The following is a 21,376-nucleotide window of genomic DNA, read 5'->3' on the forward strand; positions in this document are numbered from 1 at the left end:
TAACTGACAAATAAATTAGTTTACCTACTAACATTTGGTATTGTTCTTTGTTCACGGGACTTCCCAATTATTCTCTCCTTAGCTTAAGATTTTCTTCCATGGGAGTTTCTGTCGGTTTGCACCCCTTCATTCCATTTTCTGATAATAGATCAAAAATATATTTACTTTGATTGATCATTATTCCTTTTTCGACCTTGGAACCTCCATGGCTAAGAAATATTGTAAGGTACCCAAGTCTTTGGTTTCGAATTCTTTTTCCAATAGCTTTTTCACTCTTCCTATCTCCATAGAATCATCACCTATTAGAATAATATCATTCACAATAGACAATCAAAATTGTCTTTTTGTTGTTCGAAGTTGTTTTGACAAATAACGTGTAATCCGATTGACATTGCTTGTAACCATCATGAATAATCACCTTTGTAAATCTATCGAAACAAGCTCTTGGAGATTGCTTAAATTCATACAAGGACTTTAATAGTCTACATGCTTTTCTGGATTACTCTTCACATCTGGTGGAATTCGTATATATATTTCCTCCTCCAAGTTTTCGTTTAGAAAAGCATTTTTGATGTCCAACTGATGAAGTACCCAATTTTCATTGACCGCCAATGACAGTAACACTCTCACAATATTTAGTTTTGCTATCGGATCAACTCTAATAGATTGAGTAAATCCTTTCGCCACTAATCTCACCTTGCATCTTTCAAAGCTACCATCAACTTAATATTTCACTGTGAATACCCACTTGCAGCCGACTGATTTCTTGTTTTTCGGAAGATCAACTATAATACAAGTATTGTTGTTTTGCATTGCCTTCAATTACTCTTACACTACTTTTTTCCACTTTGGATCTTTCAATGCTTCTTCCACCATATCTGGAACAGTAATATTGTCTACACTGGGTGTAAAGTTCTTAAACAAGGCATTAGCTTTCCATATACAATAAACCTATCAAACGGATAATTTGTGCATTTTCTTACTCCATTCCTTTGAGCAATTGGCAAGTCATTATCATCAATTAAAACATTTAATTTAGTGGAAGAACTTTGCTTACCTCTGTTATTCTCCAAAGGATTCTCATTCGGTTTCGGTTCATGATAGTGTCCATGCTATGTGGGAGGCTCGAGATTAGGTTCAGGATTGATTTCGAAATTGATCTTTATCGTCTCTTGTAAATTAGCGACTCTGATTGAGGTATTTAAGGTGAAGTGATGTGTTGATCCTGCAGAGGTAAGTATGTTTCGGTGGACTAGCTTTTCAAGGATGAATTTTTTGAGTTCGACAATATTGTTTGGTTAGGCTGAAGTGATTTTGTGGGCTGATTTGGATGGTTTGACTGTTTCGGCAGGGCTGGTTGGTCAAATGGAGCTAGCTGCAAATCATACAAATCAAGTGACAATTGTTGTTAATCAATAGACTTAAATTCATTATATGACTCCCCTGAATAGTAGTCATAAGGAAAAAATGTTTTTTTTCAAAGAAAGTAACATCCATGGTAACAAAGAAATTTTTAGTACAAGGGCAATAACACCAAAAACCGTTTTGACTCGATGAATAACCCAAAAATATACACCAAAATGCTCGAGGATCTAATTTGAACCTGGAAGGAACATTGTTATGAACAAACACAATACATCCAAAAATTCTAAAGGGTAATAATGAGGTCATCAATTTAAAAGTGGGAAGAATTGAAGGAACACATCTCTCGGACATTTAAATTGTAACGGTTTACTAGGGAGATGATTAATCAAATAAGTGGCAGTTAAAAGGGCTTCCCCAAAAATAGCGAGGAATATTTTTGGAAAAAAGAAGAGACCGAGTGACCTCAAGATGTGATTTTTTCGCTCAGCAATCCATTTTTTTAGGAGAATTGACACACTAAGTAAGATGAATAATCCCATTTTCCTAAAAAAAAGAACCCATAACATTGAAATTGGGTTTCAACCATCTTATGGAACCGTTTAAATATGTCACAAGCTTCGGATTTATTTTTCATGAGAAAGGTCCAAGTAGTACGAGTGTGATCATCAATAAATGAAATAAACCACCGAAACCCATGTAAAGATGCGACTCGAGATGATCCCCAAATATCACTATGTATTAGTGTAAACGATTTCGATGGCTTATATGGAGATGGTAGATAAACACTCTTAGTTTGTTTAGCAAGTGAACATATATCAGAAGAAAAAGACTTAGGGCTTTTATTGAGAAACAAATGTGGAAACAACTTTGCAAGATAAAAGAAACTAGGATGTCCTAACTGAAAGTGTAATAACATAACATCAATTAAAGGTTCAAGTAGAGGAAATTGTTGTATAACATTGAAGGAAGTGGGTGGTTAGGGAAAGAAGGTTGTCGGAATCAGATAAAGACCCCAACAAAGTCTAACACTGCCAATCACCTTCCCCGAGCTCGAATCCTGAAATTCACAAAAATCATAATTAAATTGCATGGTACAACATAAATCGACATATAACTTGCTAATGGAGATGAGATTGCAGGTGAGATTAGGAACATAAAGGATGGACAAATAGATGTCTGGATTTATTCGAACCGACCCATTACCGGCAACACCAGAAAGAGAGTCGTCCGCAGTTCGTATATGGGAGATAGACGAATCGACATGAAAAATTTGAAAGAGCCGAAGATCACTCGTCATATGGTCACTGGCACTAGAATCCACAATCCAAGTAGGAATGACATATTTGTTAGCCAAAGTAGCATAAGAAAATCTACCTTCAGGAGAGGAAGTCGCAGGTCCGGATTGGGACCAAGGTATATAATTTCCACCATTCAATCGGTGGCAAATAGTGGAGAAAGAAACACATAAGAGATTTGAATTGGACAAATGAAGAGGGATTTTTGAGGTGACATCCGACGTAGAAGTCATGATTGGCAACTAAGGTTAGGGTAAAAAAAATTTGATCGTCAGGGTAAAGAAGAAGGACCGCTCACCTAATTGATACCATGTTGATAAAGGGTAATCGGCAAAATTGAGAATATAATTGATAAAGGGTAATTGGAAAAGTTGAGAAGAGAAACATCTCAATCGTATACAGATTAGAGAAAAGTACATCTTACTTTATACACAAAGTTAGGAGTTAGTCTTCTATTAAAAGTAAACTACCTAGCAGTTATCTTTATCTAACTTTCTAAGAGTTAGTGTTATATTAGACTACTAACTAATATACAAAATGGCTTTATCATATAACTTACACACAGCTTAACAGAGAAAAAAATCTTGAGTTAAATTAGGCATTTCTGTCAATGCAGAAAAGCAGACAGCTCTTAATAAACCCATCTCTCTAAATTTAATTAAAAAGAAAAGGTGGTGCAAAGTGCAGTTATTGCTGCAAGCCGGCAACATCATTTAGACAATCCCAAAAAAAATTGGATGTTTTTCCTAGCGTGAAACCAGTCTTCATAAATCAAATATATTAACTGTTAACATGCAAACAGATTTTTTAATCCCATGATTTAAAAAATTAAATGGAAAAGGAACTACTAAATTTTAATATATATATATATATATATAAGAAAATCTAAGAGCTAAAAATGATGGTGAAATATATAATAAACCAATAGGTGCAAATAATATCCCAAGAATTTAACATGAGCTTATGAAAGACACTCTATGGAAAAAAGAATTATATGAGCACATTATTCTTGCAAAAAACTCATGTTTTAAACCACGAAAGAACAAAAAGCAAACTTGCAAGAAAAGCAAAACAAATACAAGTAGATGCGGTAGATATCATATGAAACAAAATACATGGTCATCAATCGATAAAGATAAACAAAAAGGGCTATGGAAAATTTCATAAATAAGGTTAAACAGACACACCGCTTGTCTAAATGCGATGCAAACTTCCCTTGCCATTTGCTTCTCATTAGGTGTCAGCAACACAGGATATCTGATCTGTCAAATTAGGTGACACAGATGTGCTCAAACATCAAATATTCCACCATCCATGTTTTTTGATAAATAGGAAGACCTCATTAAAAAACCCTTTCATAACCGTCAAGCACCAATAGTGACTCAACGGACATTGGAAGGAGGAAAAGAGTGTCTTAGAATTTTATTGCATAAATACCAAGTACAAAAAGAATATACTACCACCAAAACCCATTGACAACCATCTCAACACTATGCTACATTACACTACATAAACGCTTCAATGATCACACCCTACTCAAAAACTATCTCCTAAAAACACTCGACCAAATACAAACATAACACAATTACCAAAAAGGCCAACAAACCCCAAAACAACAAATAAATCCCATCCAATTAGCCTATCCCCAGTGAAAATATAGTAGCAGTGAATCAGTTATGTTGATCAATAAGGTAGCTCGTTATGTAACATGCTAAATGCTCTACACTAATAACCATAGAACCTTCTGTATTAGTTATGTAGCCTGTAAGATAGCTGATTATGTAATGTACTAAATGTTCTATGCATCAATAATGATTATCTAATCTTTCCATAACTTTTCACTGTGCAATTCGTAGAAGTGATTTGCCTTATTGAAAAGGAATAATATACCATTATAGGGGACAAGATACACTCAAATACAACCTTTTGCACATAATTTTGTATCATTATCTTTTTGCATATGCTTTCTCTATTAAATTACTGACTTGACCATGATTGATTGACAAGAAATCGTAAGGATCAAATAGTGGGATTTCTGAACATGTACTCAGGTGCATATATCAAAGGGAAGTAAAGAATATGCTTTGGATTAATATATTACTAAATACTTACTTCTTTACCGTCAGGATTTCTCATAACAACACCATCAACAACAGGAGACTTCCTAGCCTCAGCATGAGCATATTCAGGGCCAACTGTATAAACCTATATTCATTTGAAAGGATGATCAGACAAATTTTCCAAGAGATGGAAAGACAGAGAGAAAGGAGCAACATGGATAATGTTAAAAGTTAAAAGAAACTCAGAAAGATCCAGCAGAACCATAAGAACCTACTGTGCGGTCTGCATGTCGTTTCTTCCAAATAAAAATATCAGTGCCTAAAAATCAACATACAAGATTATTAAAATTCACAAAAACAGAAAATGCGAGGCAACCCCTTATATGCTGTTTCCCTCCACTCTCATAGCCAAAAGAGTTAAATGTAAAGTGTGCACTGTGCACTATTGAATGCAGAAAATTTTGCAAAAATTATACAATCAGGTTTAATATAATTACCACTCAAAGTATACTAAATTAATTTCAAATTTTGTACGCCAAATTTACAACCTTAACATCAGTTCCTCCAGTTGGCATAAACTCCTCATATATGTAAGAACCTTCACGTCTTACTCGTCTAACTTCGGGATGGAACTCACTTGATCTATTTCCAACCTAAAAAGAGAAGCTATACCACATTACAAGTTACATTTTCCAGGAGTATCAAAACAATGATGGACAATTAAGCATATCGGTGGCTGCATTTAAAAATAGAATGAGAAACAGCAGTTTGCCTCTTAAATCAGGAAAAAAGTTGATAGCATTCTTCAAATAACATGATTCTTATAAAATTCATATCAGAGCTTCAAAAATTACAAAATGGTTATAGCCAAAAGTTTAAGATAGATATTCAGACCTTCCTAAACAATTCTTTCATACCTCCACCTGCTGAGCTAGGGTAATAAATCATTATACTATGATCATCCCCTTCAAAAAAAGAACAAAACAATAGTGTTAGAATTAGAAAAGAATGAAGAAATAATATGTGTCTTATTTCTTGAATGAGTACAAGGCTCCTTTTATAAATAGGGAAATTACAACAAAAAAAGAAACTAATTAGAGCCAATATTTGATAGCTTCTACTTTCCTACTTTTTCTTGATTTACATCTTTTACTTTCTATATTTACATAGAAAACAAATCCTAGAATATCTCACAGATTATGACTAAATTAAGGCTTTCAATGACCAAATTTCCAACACTCCCCCTCAAGCTGGTTTAAAGATATCTTCCATAGCCAGCTTGCTAGTCAGATTACCAAATTGCTTCTTGTGTAGTCCCTACGTTAGTACATCAGCTAATTTTTCATCAGTTGGAAGATATGTCATGCATATTATTCCCGCATTAACTTTCTCCTTGATGAAATGTTTATCCACTTCTATATGTTTCGTGCGATCATGAAGAACTGGATTATGAGCAATAGCAATAGCATCTTTGTTGTCACAATAGACCTTCATTGGAGTCGAGTAAGAAAACTTCAATTCTTCAAGAATCCTTTTTATCCACATCGCCTCGCAGATTCCATGGGCAACGACTGAATTATGCTTCAGCACTACTTCTAGCTACCACATTTTGTTTTTTACTCCGCCATGTAACTAGGTTTCCTCCAACAAAGGAACAGTATCCAGACGTTGATCTTCTGTCTGTAACACTTCCTGCCCAATCTGCGTCTGTGTAGACTTCAACTTGAAGATGTCCATGTTTCTTGAACAATAAGTCTCTTCCTGGAGTTCCTTTCAAATATCTTAAGATCATATAGACGGCCTCGAAATGCTCCGCCCCTGGTGAGTGCATGAATTGACTTACTATGCTAATTGCAAAAGCAATATCAGGCCATATATGAGACAAGTAAATCAACTTTACTACAAGTCTCTGATATTATTCCATGTCCTTTACTTCTTCAACCTTAGCAGCTTGTAACTTCAAGTTTGGCTCAACCGGAGTTTCAACCATCTTACAACCAAGTAGACATGTTTCTCCAAGGAGATCAAGAACATATTTTCTCTGATTGACAAATATGCCTTCCTTAGATCTTGCAAATTACATTCTAAGGAAATACTTAAGAGCTCACAGGTCCTTAATTTGAAACTCCTTTGCTAGTATTTTCTTCAGAATAGTTAATTCTGTTACATCATCACCAGTGAGAATAATATCATCAACATAAACAATCAAAATTGCAACTTTACCATCTTTTGAATGTTTATAAAATATTGTGTGATCAGCTTGACTCTGCAAGAAGCCATAACTGATAACTGTCTTTCCAAAGTGGTCAAACCAAGCTCTTGGTGACTGTTTGAGTCCATATAATGACTTATGTAATCTGCATACTTTGTTACTGCCAAGTTTCTTCTCAAATCCTGGCAGTAGGCTCATATACACCTCCTCTTCCAGATCACCATTGAGAAATACTTTTTTAACGTCAAGTTGATGTAGAGGCCAATCGGAGTTCACTGCAAGAGATAACAACACTCTAATAGAATTTATTTTAGCAACAGGAAAAAAAGTCTCTTGGTAGTCAATCCCATATGTCTGAGTAAAGCCTTTAGCCACCAATCTCTCCTTGTATCTCTCAACGCTTCCATCAGCTTTACTTTTTATTGTAAACACTCATTTACACCCGACTATTTTCTTTCCTTTGGGTAGATCGACAATCTCCCATGTACCACTTCTCCTTAGAGCATTCATCTCCTCCATGACTGATAATTTCCAATTCGGATCATCCAATGCTTCCTGTACATTCCTTGGAACAAACAAATGTGAAATCCTAGATGTGAAAGCTTTATGGTTTTTTTATAGTTGTGATAGGAAAGATATTTTGTAATGGGATGTTGAGTGCAATTTCGGACACCTTTCCTAAGTGCTATAGGGACATTAAGATCAGGAATACTAGGTGAATTGTTGGACAAAGTGGAGGAAATCAAAGGTGTATTAGGGATAGGATTACCTAAAGTTTCGACACCAGAACTTAGATCTTCAGATTGGTTTCGTGCAGGGTTGATATTTGAGTCTTTATTTCTCAAATGAAATCTCTTCCAAGTATAAAACTGAAGCTCAGAATTCAAATCACGTTGATTAGTTTGTAGTACTTCTCCCCCTGAACAAGAATCTCCTTCTTTAGGCACCAACAAACATGGTTCTCCTAGGCAATCGTTATTAGAAACACTTGAATTTGGATTTTCAAAGTGACCACTCTCAGAAATGCGTGGTTTTTATTTAGGATAAATGACATTGGGTAGTGGGATAGAAATGCCCCAAAAATTGTCTTCTACATCACTTGTCTCCCCCTGAAGAGAATTTTTTGTGAAATAAGGTTTTTTTTCCCAAAAATGACACATCCATACTCACATGAAATTTTTTTGTTTGAGGATCAAAACACTTATATCCCTTTTTATTTGAAGAGTACCACAAAAAAATGCATTTAATAGCACGTGGGTCAAGTTTTGAACGAAATTGGCATGGAACATGAACATGACAGTACATTCAAAAAATTTGACAAGTAACTCAGAAAACAACCTTGTTCCAAGAAAATATGATTTTAGGCAATCGAGTGGTGTTTTGTATGTTAACACCTTAGTAGGCATCTATTTATCAAGTAAGCGGCTGTTAAAACTACTTCACCCCATAAGTATTTGGGAACATGCATGTAAAACATTATGGCACGTGCTACTTCAAGTAAATGTTTATTTTTTCGTTCTGCAATGCCATTTTGTTGAGGGGTATCCCGACATGTAGAGTGATGAAAAATCCCTTTCCCTTTCAAAAAATCACCTAAGTGCTCATTAAAATATTCTGTTCCATTGTCAAAATGTAAAATACTAATCTTGGTTTGAAATTGGTTTTCAATCAGAGTGTAAAATTTTTTGAATAAATCTTTCACGTCAGACTTTTTATTCATTAGATAAATCCAACATAACCGTGTGTGGTCATCAATAAAAGTAATAAACCACCTTTTATCAGAAATAGTAGTAACTTTAGAAGGGCCCCAAACATCACTATGAATCAGATAAAAAGGTTTGGAGGCCTGATAATCTTTTGGTAAATAAGGGGAACGACGGGTTTTTGAAAAAAATGCAATTTTCACAATGAAAAGAAGAACAATCAATCCCTTTAAATAATTCTGGAAATAAGTGTTTCAAATAAAGCAAACTAGGATGTCCTAGTCTATAGTGCCACAACATTATTTTTTCTCGAACATAAATTGAATTAGTACCACTAAAGCTCTGAACTTTTTTATTACTGATAGATACTTCATCAAAGTAATAAAGACCTTCAATCATCCTAGCACGTCCAATCATTATCCCCGAGTTCCGGTCCTAAAATTCACAATGTGATTCAAAGAAGTAATGCAACAATTAGAATCTAGATAGTTTACTGACAGGCAAAAGATTGCAGGCTAATTTAGGGACATGAAGAACATTATTGAGATTAATTTTCTCTCTCAATTTAATGAGTCTTTTTCATGCAATAGGTGAAAAACTACCATCGGCAATTCTAATTTTTTTATTTCCAGGGCAAGGTGAATAGGTATTAAATAAATGAGAAAAACTAGTCATGTGATCTGAGGCTCCGAATCTATTATCCACGAGAGGAATTTGGACAAGAAAGGGCTTTAGGATTACTACCTGTTTGTGCCAAAGAAACACTATGAATACCGGATGAGAAATTGGATTTTATCAGTTTCAAGAGTTGATCAATTTGCTCTTTGTTGAAGGGACCTGAGTCAGCTTCACTTGTAGTAGGAATTCCATGATTCTTCTCTCCTTGCTTTTTTCTTTTCTAGTTAGCAGGTTTGCCATGAATTTTCCAACATGTCTCACGTGTATGGCGGGGTTTGTTGCAAAAATCGCACCAGACCCGTGGTTTATCATCAGACATGCGCTGGTAGTTTGCTGCCTTGTAGGCTGCAACATCACTCAATAAGGTAGAATTTTCAATTAACTCACCAGTACTCTTCTTTTTGAGCATGACATTCCTTCGGCTTTCTTCTCTTCTAACTTCGGAAAATACTTCGCCAATGGATGGAAGAGGAGGTCTGCCAATAATCCTTCCTCGTACTTCATCAAACTCAACATTGAGGACGGCAAGAAACTTGTAAATACGACTATCTTCTACAGTTTTCTTATGGTGATTACAGTCATCAATACTTTTCCATTCGTATGTGTTGAAGAGATCAAGATCCTGCCACAGCCTTTTCAATGAATGGAAATATGTGGTGACAGAATTATCTCCTTGACGAATCTCCTCCAATTTTAAAGTCAACTCAAAAACCTGAGATTGGTTGCCTAGGTCATAATACATCTGACTAACATTATTCCACAATTCTTTTATAGTAGGATAGCACATGTAATTGGAGCTTATGTCCTCCTCCATGGAATTGACCAGCCATGTCATAACCATAGAGTTTTCAGCATCCCATGTAGCGTACAGCGGATCATCAACAACAGGAGCCTTCTTGTCACCAGTGATATAACCGATTTTCCTTGCCGACAAATATACATCTGGACTGATTGTGACCGTCGGAGGAAGTTGTCACCATTTAAGCGGATGGTGGTGATTTGGACAGAATGAGAATTGGAGTGGTGCTGCAGAGTGGTCGCAGCAGGGGTTGAGTGATTTCCGTCGCGACTTCGGACATGGCTACAGTGATTTTGGAACTGCTGTGTTTTAGGGTTAAGACATGATTATGGCTCTGACACCAAATTAGAAAAGAATGAAGAAATAATATGTGTCTTATTTCTTGAATGAGTACAAGGCTCCTTTTATACAGAGGGAAATTACAACAAAAAAAGAAACTAATTAGAGCCAATATTTGATAGCTTCTACTTTCCTACTTTTTTCTTAATTTACATCTTTTACTTTCTATATTTACATAGAAAACAAATCCTAGAATATCTCACAGACTATGACTAAATCAAGGCTTTCAATGACCAAATTTCCAACAATTAGCATATATGCAAACAGGGAAAAGAGTTTGGCAAGAGCTACAGAATAGTTATGAAGTCCAGAGAACTCCCAAGCTTCATGAATTAGGTTTCAAGACTCAACTCCATGCAGCTTAAATGTGAATGGTTCTCAAGAACAGAACCTATTAATCTGAGAATATTATTTTCAACTTAAAATAGGAAAGTGTAGGGATTTGTAGATGCATATTTTGATAATTTTCATAAGTTGGGTAGCTGTTATTCAACGTATCATAAAATAAAGAGAAAATAACCTCATTGACCAAAAATGCCTTATAATATACGATTTTAACCAACTTTTTTTGGATTTTCCAAAATGACCAACTAAATCGCAATGCGATCGATAATTCGCAACGCGATCTCCGGTATCGCAAATAAGTTTCCAGATTCGCAACGCGAACTTCGACCACGACCACGACCACGACCCGACCCGAGACGAGACGGCGGCGGCGGCGGCGCGCGAGAGTCCCCCTTGTTATCTATCACTCAACAAGGAAGTGGGAAAGCCAAGCCTTAAATATCATTCCCAATAGTGTTTCCAATACTATTTGGGATTGAGCATTACCAACACTTGTTTCCAATACAATGTGATTATTCAGGAAACAATTAAAAATCATGCACCTTAAAACAACTGAATCAGCAACCAATTGCATTAGTATTATACGATTAAATATGTCATAATTAAATGTCAATCTACAATCAATCGCGATTATTGCAATTTTAAGCAAAACATTCAAAAATAATATCACTATTTAAGGCTTAATCCCACATAGTATTGGGAACAAGTGTTGGTAATGCTCAATCCCACATAGTATTGGAAACACTATTGGGAATGGTATTTAAGGCTTGGCTTTCCCACTTCCTTGTTGAGTGATAGAGAACAAGGGGGACTCTCGCGCGCCGCCACTGCCACCGTCCGTCTCGTCTCGTCTCGTCTTGGGTCGTGGTCGTGGTCGTGGTAATATGTGTCTTCGACACGTCCGCGCGAATACTATCTTTTTAGAGAAAATTCTTAAGAAACAAATGCAATATCGTCGTTGCGATTTTGGACTATCGCAACGAACTTGGAATAAATCGCAATGAATTTGGAATAAATCGCAACGAAACGCGAACTTCGACTATCGCAACGAATTTGGAATAAATCGCAACGCGAACTTCGACTATCGCAACGAACTTGGAATAAATCGCAACGCGAACTTGGACTATCGCAATGCGAATATGTAAATCGCAATGCGATAGTCGAAGTTCGCATTGCGAATCTGGAAACTGATTTGTGATACCGGAGATCGCGTTGCGAATTATCGATCGCATTGCGATTTAGTTGGTCATTTTGGCAAATCCAAAAAAAGTTGGTTAAAATTGTATATTATAAGGCATTTTTGGTCACTGAGGTTATTTTCTCTAAAATAAATAAGAAGACAATCCTATACTTTATATGGATTTTGTTAATTTCTTAGAAAAATGGTTTTACAAGAAACAAAAGCAAAATATCTGCCCCGTAAATTCTATTAATCAAGCCAGCCAATAGATCAATATTATGTAAGAAAACACTAATCTAAATATATTGCACATGCAATAACCTTATTGATCTTCGTCCAGTATTTGATTTGTTTCATAACACAAAAATAAAATATGCTTTAAGGTACTCTTTGCGTTACAAGTCAAGTTTTATGTAAACAAGAATGCACAAAGAACCATATTAAGTTCATACTCAAAATTCTGGTAAGGACTAAGGAGGGAACAGATGCCAGAAGATAAAAGTACGAAGACCAAACTAACCGTCAACAGGCTTCTCCACAAATGGCTTCCAGAAACGGTTTCCATGCACTTCAACATAATCTTCATCTTCAATAAAATAATCCCGCTCTTGGTACGGTGCTTCTCTATTTACAAGGGAATATCTTGGAACAGATATACCGAACAATTTAAGCCGCTTGAATCCCAAAATAATTAGGTTAGTCTTTGTCAATCAACTGCTATAACATCATACATTTTAAAAAATTATATAATCAATTCTAAAACAATCTCAAATGTAAATTATTTGCTCAAAGAATAAAAGCTTCGGCCAATTATGGTATAGAACTAGCCATATCTCATATTCAATCAATTTTCAAACATTACAATATTACGTTGGGGTCAGGAGAACCAAACTACTACTAATCCATCTCACCTACATCCCAAACGAAGTAGGTCAATATGGATGCTTAGGATGCGTACCTCATATACTTTCCGTCGATCATGAAGAAGGTGTTGTGGTTCCAACTCATTCACAAGGAACGGTCTGAATCACAGAACAGAAACAGTTGCAAACATAATTAATTACTGCTTGCTGGGTATAGGAAAGAAGAAACTGTTATTGTTCAAAGAACTAGATAAGAAAATGCAATAAACTACTAAATATTCTATAGATTAAGAAATTGAAACTATTGCAATAGTTAACTTCCATCAGTCTTTAAGAGATTGATTCTGCATAAAGAAACGTAGTTGAGATGAATAATCAGGTTACAGCTTTACTTACATGGATGGATTGAAATAAGTTAAAATGACCATAAATAAGGCTAAAGTTACTGCAGGTCTAGACTATAATTAAAGACTCAAATACTAGGTGTAGACCATGGCACTTAATAAAACAGCCGTAATGTGGCACTTCCCATTGCAATCATGGGCAAGAACCAAATTTTATACTTTCCCAACATAAATTAGAGATATTAACCGAACAATCACCTTGAACATGATTATCTTCATAATTTCAAAATGTAGCTCACTGCTCTTGAGCATTAACTCATACACCATTTGGATTGAGACCTAAAATTTCAATCTATGGAGACCTCATACTTTTCCATATTGATGGATTCATGTTGATGCTTGGTAATTTAGGCCAAGATCCAATCAGAATTACTATAAACGATTAATTCTCTTACTTTTAATGGACTCTCATATAACAAATGTTTCGAAAGAAAATATCAGAGGCTTAATCCCTAGCTTTGGGTTCTTTTCTAATATTTTGGAAGGTTATTTGACCAACATTTTGTCACGGTTGGGAGAGAGGAGAAGCACGAAGCGAAGGGCATTGGGGATTTAGAAAATGAATTAGGGATTGAGCTAGGGATTGCACGTAGTGAATTGGGGAATTTTGAGGAAGAGGAATTAAAAGGGGAGCAAGTGACTCACATGGGAAAATTAACAAAGGAAGGGAAACAAGGGCCTTAGGATAAGCCTAAGCCAAAATAGGAGGAAACCTAGTGATTGTGATTAAATACCATGTACTGCAGAATATAGTTTTCATGTGTGAAAAAAATGAACTCTTCCTTCTCTTGAATCTCTATTCTCTCGTCTACTCTCTCATCTTTTCTTTTCTTCGTCTATTTTCTTCTCTATTTCTCGAGGGTCATAACAAATTGGTATCAGAGCCACCACTCTTGACAAAGCAATGGTTGAATCCTCTGTTATTTCTGCAATTCAAAACCAGATTGATGACTTATCAAAGCGGGTGAAGCAAGATCAGCAGTACCTGGAGACAAGGATTGCAAAGAATAAGGGTTATTTCAAACAGATCCTAAGAGTATTGACAGGAAAGATGATGGAGCAAGACCAAAACAACTTTGAAACGGAGTCGTTACCTATGGCAATCGAAGGCACAAATGATGGGTGTCAAGTGTTTGATAAAATGACATCCATCACTAATACCAAACACTTGGAAATTGGTTCCAACCGTGAGTGGTCTGAAGAACAAAAGCTGGAATGGATAATTTCTTAACCAAGTGGAAAACGACCGTTGTTTGGTTTTGATCTTCCTATAAAAGAAGAAAATGGTGTTGTTTTGGATACAATTAGTATCTTGGCAGAGTTTCCAGCAAACAACTTTGGAGCATATGCCATTTCAATTGCAACTGCCTCTTCTGATGTTCTTGAGTTCTTGCAGCGTGAATGCCATGAAAAAACATTAAGAGTTGTTCCACGGTTTGAGAAACCAGAAGGAAGTGTAACTGACACAGATGAGGATAATGAAAGCGTTGATACTGTAGAAGAAAATACTGATGAGGATGAGCATAATTTTTTTGATACTCGTGATTTTTTGTCATCAAGCCCTTTCAAAAGTAATGGATCATATTTCCAGACATCATCTTTCTATTTAGATGATGGTTTTAATGCCTTTGATTCTGAAGATGACATTGATCCTTGCATTAAATCAATGGGAAGTAACTTTCCTTACATGAAACGTCGAAAAAAGTTACCCGACCCCGTTGGAAAAGAGAAATGTGTTAGTATTTGGTCAATGATTAAGGATAATATTGGGAAAGATCTCACACAAGTTTGTCTTCCTGTATACTTCAATGAGTCTCTATCTTCTCTTCAAAAGTGTTTTGAGGATTTGGAGTATTCATATCTGCTTGACCGTGCATATGAATGGTGAAAAAGGGGGAATAATCTCATGAGAATTCTTAATGTAGCTGCATTTGTTGTGTCTGCATATTCTTCAACAGAAGGAAGAATTTGCAAACCTTTCAATCCATTATTAGGAGAAACATATGAAGTTGACTTTCCTGATAAAGGTTTACACTTCTTTTCAGAGAAGGTCAGTCATCACCCTATGATTGTAGCATGTCACTGTCAGGGCACAAGATGAAAATTATTGGGTGATAACAATTTAAAAAGTAAGTTCTGGGGTCGCTCAATTCAGCTGGATCCAGTCGGTTTTTTGACCTTAGAGTTTGACAATGGAGAAGTGTTCCAATGGAGTAAGGTGACAACGTCAATATACAATCTCATCCTGGGAAAGTTGTACTGTGATCACCAGGTACATGGTATAGTTCAAGATAGGAACGGAAGGACAATGGCTTCATTATTGGGAAAATGGGATGAGAGCATGCATTATGTGATTGGAGATTATTATGCAAAGGGAACAGGACAAGAGTCTTTCTCAGAAACTCATACACTTTGGAAGCGGAGCAATTCCACTAAATATCCCACCAGATATAACTTAATACGATTTACCATCACTTTGAATGAGCTGACTCCTGGTCTGAAGGAAAAGTTGCCTCCAACTGATTCTAGGCTGAGACCTGATCAAAGTTATCTGGAGAATGGGGAGTATGAGATGGCAAATTCAGAGAAGTTGCAGTTGGAGCAGCGGCAAAGGCAGGTAAGGAAGATGCATGAGAACATATCTCTTGTGTCATTGTCTAGTCGACTAGCTTCTCAGATTTAGTCTGTGATGAAAAATGATTTTCTGCCAAACTTTATCCTTTGCAATACTACTCAGCATTTTATCCGATCTTCAAAAGTTCCTCTTGCTCCTGTACAAAAGCCATTAGTTCCACATGCCAAGCCAAACTTCTATTGTGGTACTCAAGATTTAAATTCTGCACATCAAAGTTTTACGCAATTGTATAGTGGATTTTTTGGGATTCCACACATGATTTCCGTTGTTAAACTTCTAGGATCTAGGTCATTACCGTGGCTTATTCGAGCACTGCTGGATCATGTATCAAACAAGATTGCTACATTTGAGCCTATGATCACAGGCTTGCAAGAAGCACTTCCAAAATCAATTGGACTTCTTCCTTTTGATGGGGGTGTGACATGATGTATGAGGCTCGTTAAAGAGCAACTCAGTTGGGGAACAAAACCAGAGCTCAAAGCAGAAGTTTTTCGCGGAATAAAGGAGATTGGGAGTGTATTATATTGGATGGGACTCTTTATATTGTTTTAAGAGAGTTGGATACCACACATTTCATGCAAACAGCAGCTTGGTTGGGCTTGCTTTCTAGTGCAAATGGGCAAACATTGTATTCACAAAATGGTAGAGACAACCCTGTTGTCAACCTCTTCAAATCTACTACAGCTGTAATGGTGTCGAACCCTAGGTGCTCAAATCCAACCTCCTTATATACAATGTCAAAATAGGCAGAAGCTGCAGATCTTTTGTGCAAGGCTAACTTAAATACGGGAAGTGTGTTAGAATACGCATTTGCATTTACAAGTGCAACATTAGATAAATATTGTAGTAAATGGAGTGCTGCTCCAAAGACTGGGTTCATTGACATCACAACTTCAAAGGATTTTGTGGTCTTGCTATCACAAATTTGATACTTTGATCTTTGGGGACAAGGATCGTCTAAATGGGGAGGAATTGTCACGGTTGGGAGAGAGGAGGAGAAGTACGAAGCGAAAGGCATTGAGGATTTAGAAAATGAATTAGGGATTGAGCTAGGGATTTCATGTAGTGAATTGGAGAATTTTGAGGAAGAGGAATTAAAAGGGGAGCATGTGACTCACATGGGAAAATTAACAAAGGAAGGAAACAAGGGCCTTAGGATAAGCCCAAGCCAAAATAGGAGGAAACCTAGTGATTGTGATTAAATAACATGTACTGCAGAATATAGTTTTCATGTGTGAAAAGAATGAACTCTTCCTTCTCTTGAATCTCTATTCTCTCGTCTACTCTCTCATCTTTTCTTTTCTTCGTCTATTTTCTTCTCTATTTCTCGAGGGTCATAACACATTTGTAGCAAGAGAGGCTTAATTGACAACTAAAATAGCCATTAAGTATCCCAGGAATGTTTATTCCCAAATGGTAAGTATGACAGTCAAAGGTTTATTCCTCTGCCCTTCCCTATGGTATTCCAGCTCTCCTATCAGACTGGGAGGACCTTGTACATCAATCTTTTATTTGGAGGCTTATCCCTAGTGCTATAATATGGATAATCTGGAAATTCAGGAATGCCATTGTTTTCGAAAATGGACCTGCAGACACAACACACTTATTCCTTTTAGCTAGGTTCAGATTAACAGCATGGTACTCAGCCAATTATCCTAAGTCTTCGATGCTTCTTGACCCCCTTATTGGAGATCCTTCCCTAGCAGATTCGTGCAAAATCATCAAAATGAAAAAGTCTCTTCCTATGAATTGGTCTCCCCTCTTGAGGGATTTCTAAAGTTAAATGTTGATGGAGCAGTAAACAAGGATTGGAAAACGAGTGGTCTAAAGGGCTTACTAAGGGACTCCTACAGTTGCATTTTAGGCTCATTTTCAGAACCTACTAGTCCGGGTCACCCTACATTGGCATAATTAAAAGTAATCAGGGCTGGACTTCGTTTTTGAGGATCGTCAGATTGGGGATCAAAAGGTCGGTTGATCCTGGAGAGTGATTGTAGGAGTGCTGTAGAGTGTATTAAAAACTCTGCTTCAAGTCTTTCATGTTTTGAGTCTATTGTCAAAGAAATCGTGTATGTTGTAATGAGTAATGAGGTCCTAATTCATTTCATCCAAAGAAGCGCAAATTGGGAGGCTGATGAGTTAGCAAAAAAAAGGGATTGACTAATGTTAGGAAGAAAAGTGGTTGAGTCTAGTTGGCTCTAATAATTGTAATGGTGCGCTTTCTATAATATGGGTGTAACTCTTGGGGGCTGTTTTTAACCCCTTTTTCAATAAAACTTGAGGTACTCTTTTTTCCCTTCCGCTTTTTTTTCAGTCTGCCTCTTTGGTATTCTGACGATTATGAAGGGGTTTTTAAGGAGACCTCTAATTCATATAAAAAAAAAAGTTTCCCACATTACAGTTACAATTAAGTAATCATATTAGAATCTAAAAATAAAAAAAAAATCCTGCAATTTGGAAAGGATTTGATTCCCTATTCTGAATATGCAAATATAATACATGCATGAAAAATTGCAAATATATATAAAAGAACATACTTCCTTAAATCGGCATATGCTTGAGCCTTTTCAAGGGGAAATCCAGAGGAGTAGAATGCAATCAAACAATTACAGACTGGCCAGCTGAAACAAGCAAAATTATAAGAAATTATGAACTGTCAAATGAATTAGGTAAGAGAAACAACGCAAATCTTGACCATTAAGAGATTAATATTAAGAAGTATGTTCACTAGTACCGCATACATTGATATATCGCTCTCACATCCTCGGACTTAATTTCCCCCCAAAAATCATATAATCATAAAACTAAAGGGGAAAGAGTAAAATATAGAACAATAAGGAACTGATCTCAAATCAGAGAGTCGATCAGACTCAAACTCTATCTTTCAAATAAAAATACAAAATTTCAAGGCACTAAATGAATCTGAAGAGAACAGCTGAAAGACAAGACTGAAACTTTGCAACATAAATGAAACCGGTCTATTTACTGCTTTCAACCGGAAATTTAATTTGCAAATCTGTGAGGGAGATCCACACCTCTTGTTTCTTATTCCTTTCCCCTTTCTTCTAAACTTAAAATAAAAAATGATAAAGGGACAGATAATTTTTTTTGATAAAGGGACAGATAATACCAATAGTGAAAAATATAATCAACAATATCGTAACGTAAATCTGAGATAATGCGTTTCAACTAAACAACCAAAAGCATACCTTTCTATCGGATCTTCAAGAATAACCTTATCACCAAAATAGAGAATCTACAAAAAGAGAAAGAAAAAAAAAAGGCATTCAACCAATAAGAACAAAACGATGTAACATTTTTCTTTAAATACCCGTGTTCAAGGGTCATATTTGATACATATGCATGGATGCAAGGAAATGAGCATTGAAGTATCCTCCAAATGCATGAACATGAAAAATAAAAGGTTCAGAAATAATTTAGAAAAAATATTCAATACACAACGTACCCATATCTGACACTCAAACCACGGTCAGAGTAACATAGGCTGCACTATCACATTCATGCAAAAGAAAACGCCAGCATAGCATTACAAACACTCCAACAGAAATTACCAAAAAGAAAAGAGTATATTTTTCATTACCGTAAATCATGATTTTATCCATTTCTATGTCCCCAAAACTAATTCATATGAGTATATCAAGTTCAACTCAAACATATAATAAAACAATACGAATTCAGATTAATTTAAATTTAAGATTCGATAGATTTATATGATCTACCTCAAATTCGCCAAATGCCTTAATCCTGTCCAGAATCTGTCTCATTGGAGCCGAAAAGGCCTGAAAAAGGAACAAAATAATTATTTTAAAACTAATATTTGAGCATTAAAGCATAGCGCAGGGTTTCAAATAACGGTCGAATAGCGATGTCGTGGTGTGAGATGGAATCACACCAATAGAGGTGGATCGCGGCCGCAATTTAACCGATTGTGGTCAATTATGACAATAGCGAATTGTTATTCTGTTATTTAATTTTTTTATTATAAAAAACAGATTTTTTTTTTTAAAAAAATTAGCTATTTGGAAAAAAAAATTCACCAACTGCAATATCGATAATGATCGCAATATATTATATTTGCATCTGTGATAACTAAAATCGTGACCGCGAATACTACTTAAAACCCTGACATATCAATAAACACTATATATTAATATAGAAAACCATGCATTCCTCAAAAAAAAATGTTAAAAAAAATATATTATAGTTTTCATATATTTAATACAAAACTTGAGCAAACAAAAGAGACAAGGACCTCGCTTCCGCATTTCACCTTCTTTTCCATGACGCAAACTCCAACGATTATCTTCTCATATCCTTCTTCCCCTCCTCCTCTTCCTTCTCCCATCTCTTTTATCTCAACGAACAAACAGAACACCGCGATGGAAAACTCTTCTGGCACCAAACGCCACCACAACGCCAATCCGGAAACTTGTGGATAGGTACAAGATCTAGGAAATGAAGAAGACGCCGCGTGAAACAGGAAAAACAGATAATGCGATTAGGCGAAGAAGAAAGGAACGAGGCGTAGAGTATGTGGAGAGAAAAGTCGGAGAGAAAAAATGAGATGGTGCGTTCAAAATGGCGAAAATAAATGAAAGATGGGATTAAAATTGTATTTATAGATTCCTTTTAAGTATTGAGGGATGCTTGGAGCCAAAAGACGATGGATTCTGGTATATTCAAGTGGGTGAGGATTTTGATTTCTGAAAGGGACCTCCCAAGTTAAAGGTTTTCATTTTTCTTTTTCATTTCTAAGTTTGGGTAAACTAATGTATTGGTCACTTTCATTTTATATTTGTACATTCTTACTCATCAAATTTAAGAATAATATATTTTAACTACTTATATTATTGATTTATTTAATTTTAATCACTTACGTTATTGATTATTATATTTTAGTTAGTGAGCTCTCAACTCTAATTAATTTGATGATGTGAGTTAATTTTTCATTTTGCTCCTGAAGTCTATGTAGAACACTATTTGATCCAGAACTTTAGATAAAGTATCATTTTAATCCTAAACTTTAAATAAAGTATCAATTTAACTCTTAGATTTAACCAAAGTCTCATGTCGCCGCCACCACTCACCACCTTCATCGTCGGTTACCATCAATCAGAAACAGTCATCATCATTGTCCATTGTTAAACAACAAAATTTGCAATTCGCTCCCTTTTGACATTTTCTATGTGAATTTATTATTTATTTAATCGAAAAATATTCGTAACTCAATAAATCTAGCCTATAACCCTTCAACTTCTCTTAAAATTAAACCATAAAAATAAGTTTATTATTAATATTCCTTTAAAAATAGAGATTCTAAAAATCTAAATCCATATCATAATCTATTAACCAAAATGAGAGAAAACAGTATAAGGGATAGATTGAGAATTTAACTAAACTTAAGAGAGGAATTAGCTATTAAGCAAAAATAAAAAGGGTGCCTTTCGAGTCTTAAGCATGGCAATAATGATCAAAAC

The 21,376-nt window shown here is 35.6% G+C and overlaps 2 pseudogenes; one reads left to right on the forward strand and one right to left on the reverse strand.

The window, feature by feature from the left end:
- LOC120187799 overlaps positions 1–21,376 on the reverse strand; it is a 51,104-nt pseudogene that overhangs the window by 22,533 nt on the left and 7,195 nt on the right.
- LOC120187915 lies at positions 14,148–15,926 on the forward strand (annotated as a pseudogene).

Source organism: Hibiscus syriacus, unplaced genomic scaffold, assembly GCF_006381635.1.
Source record: "Hibiscus syriacus cultivar Baekdansim isolate YM2019G1 unplaced genomic scaffold, ASM638163v2 tig00113726_pilon, whole genome shotgun sequence".
NCBI lineage: Eukaryota > Viridiplantae > Streptophyta > Magnoliopsida > Malvales > Malvaceae > Hibiscus > Hibiscus syriacus.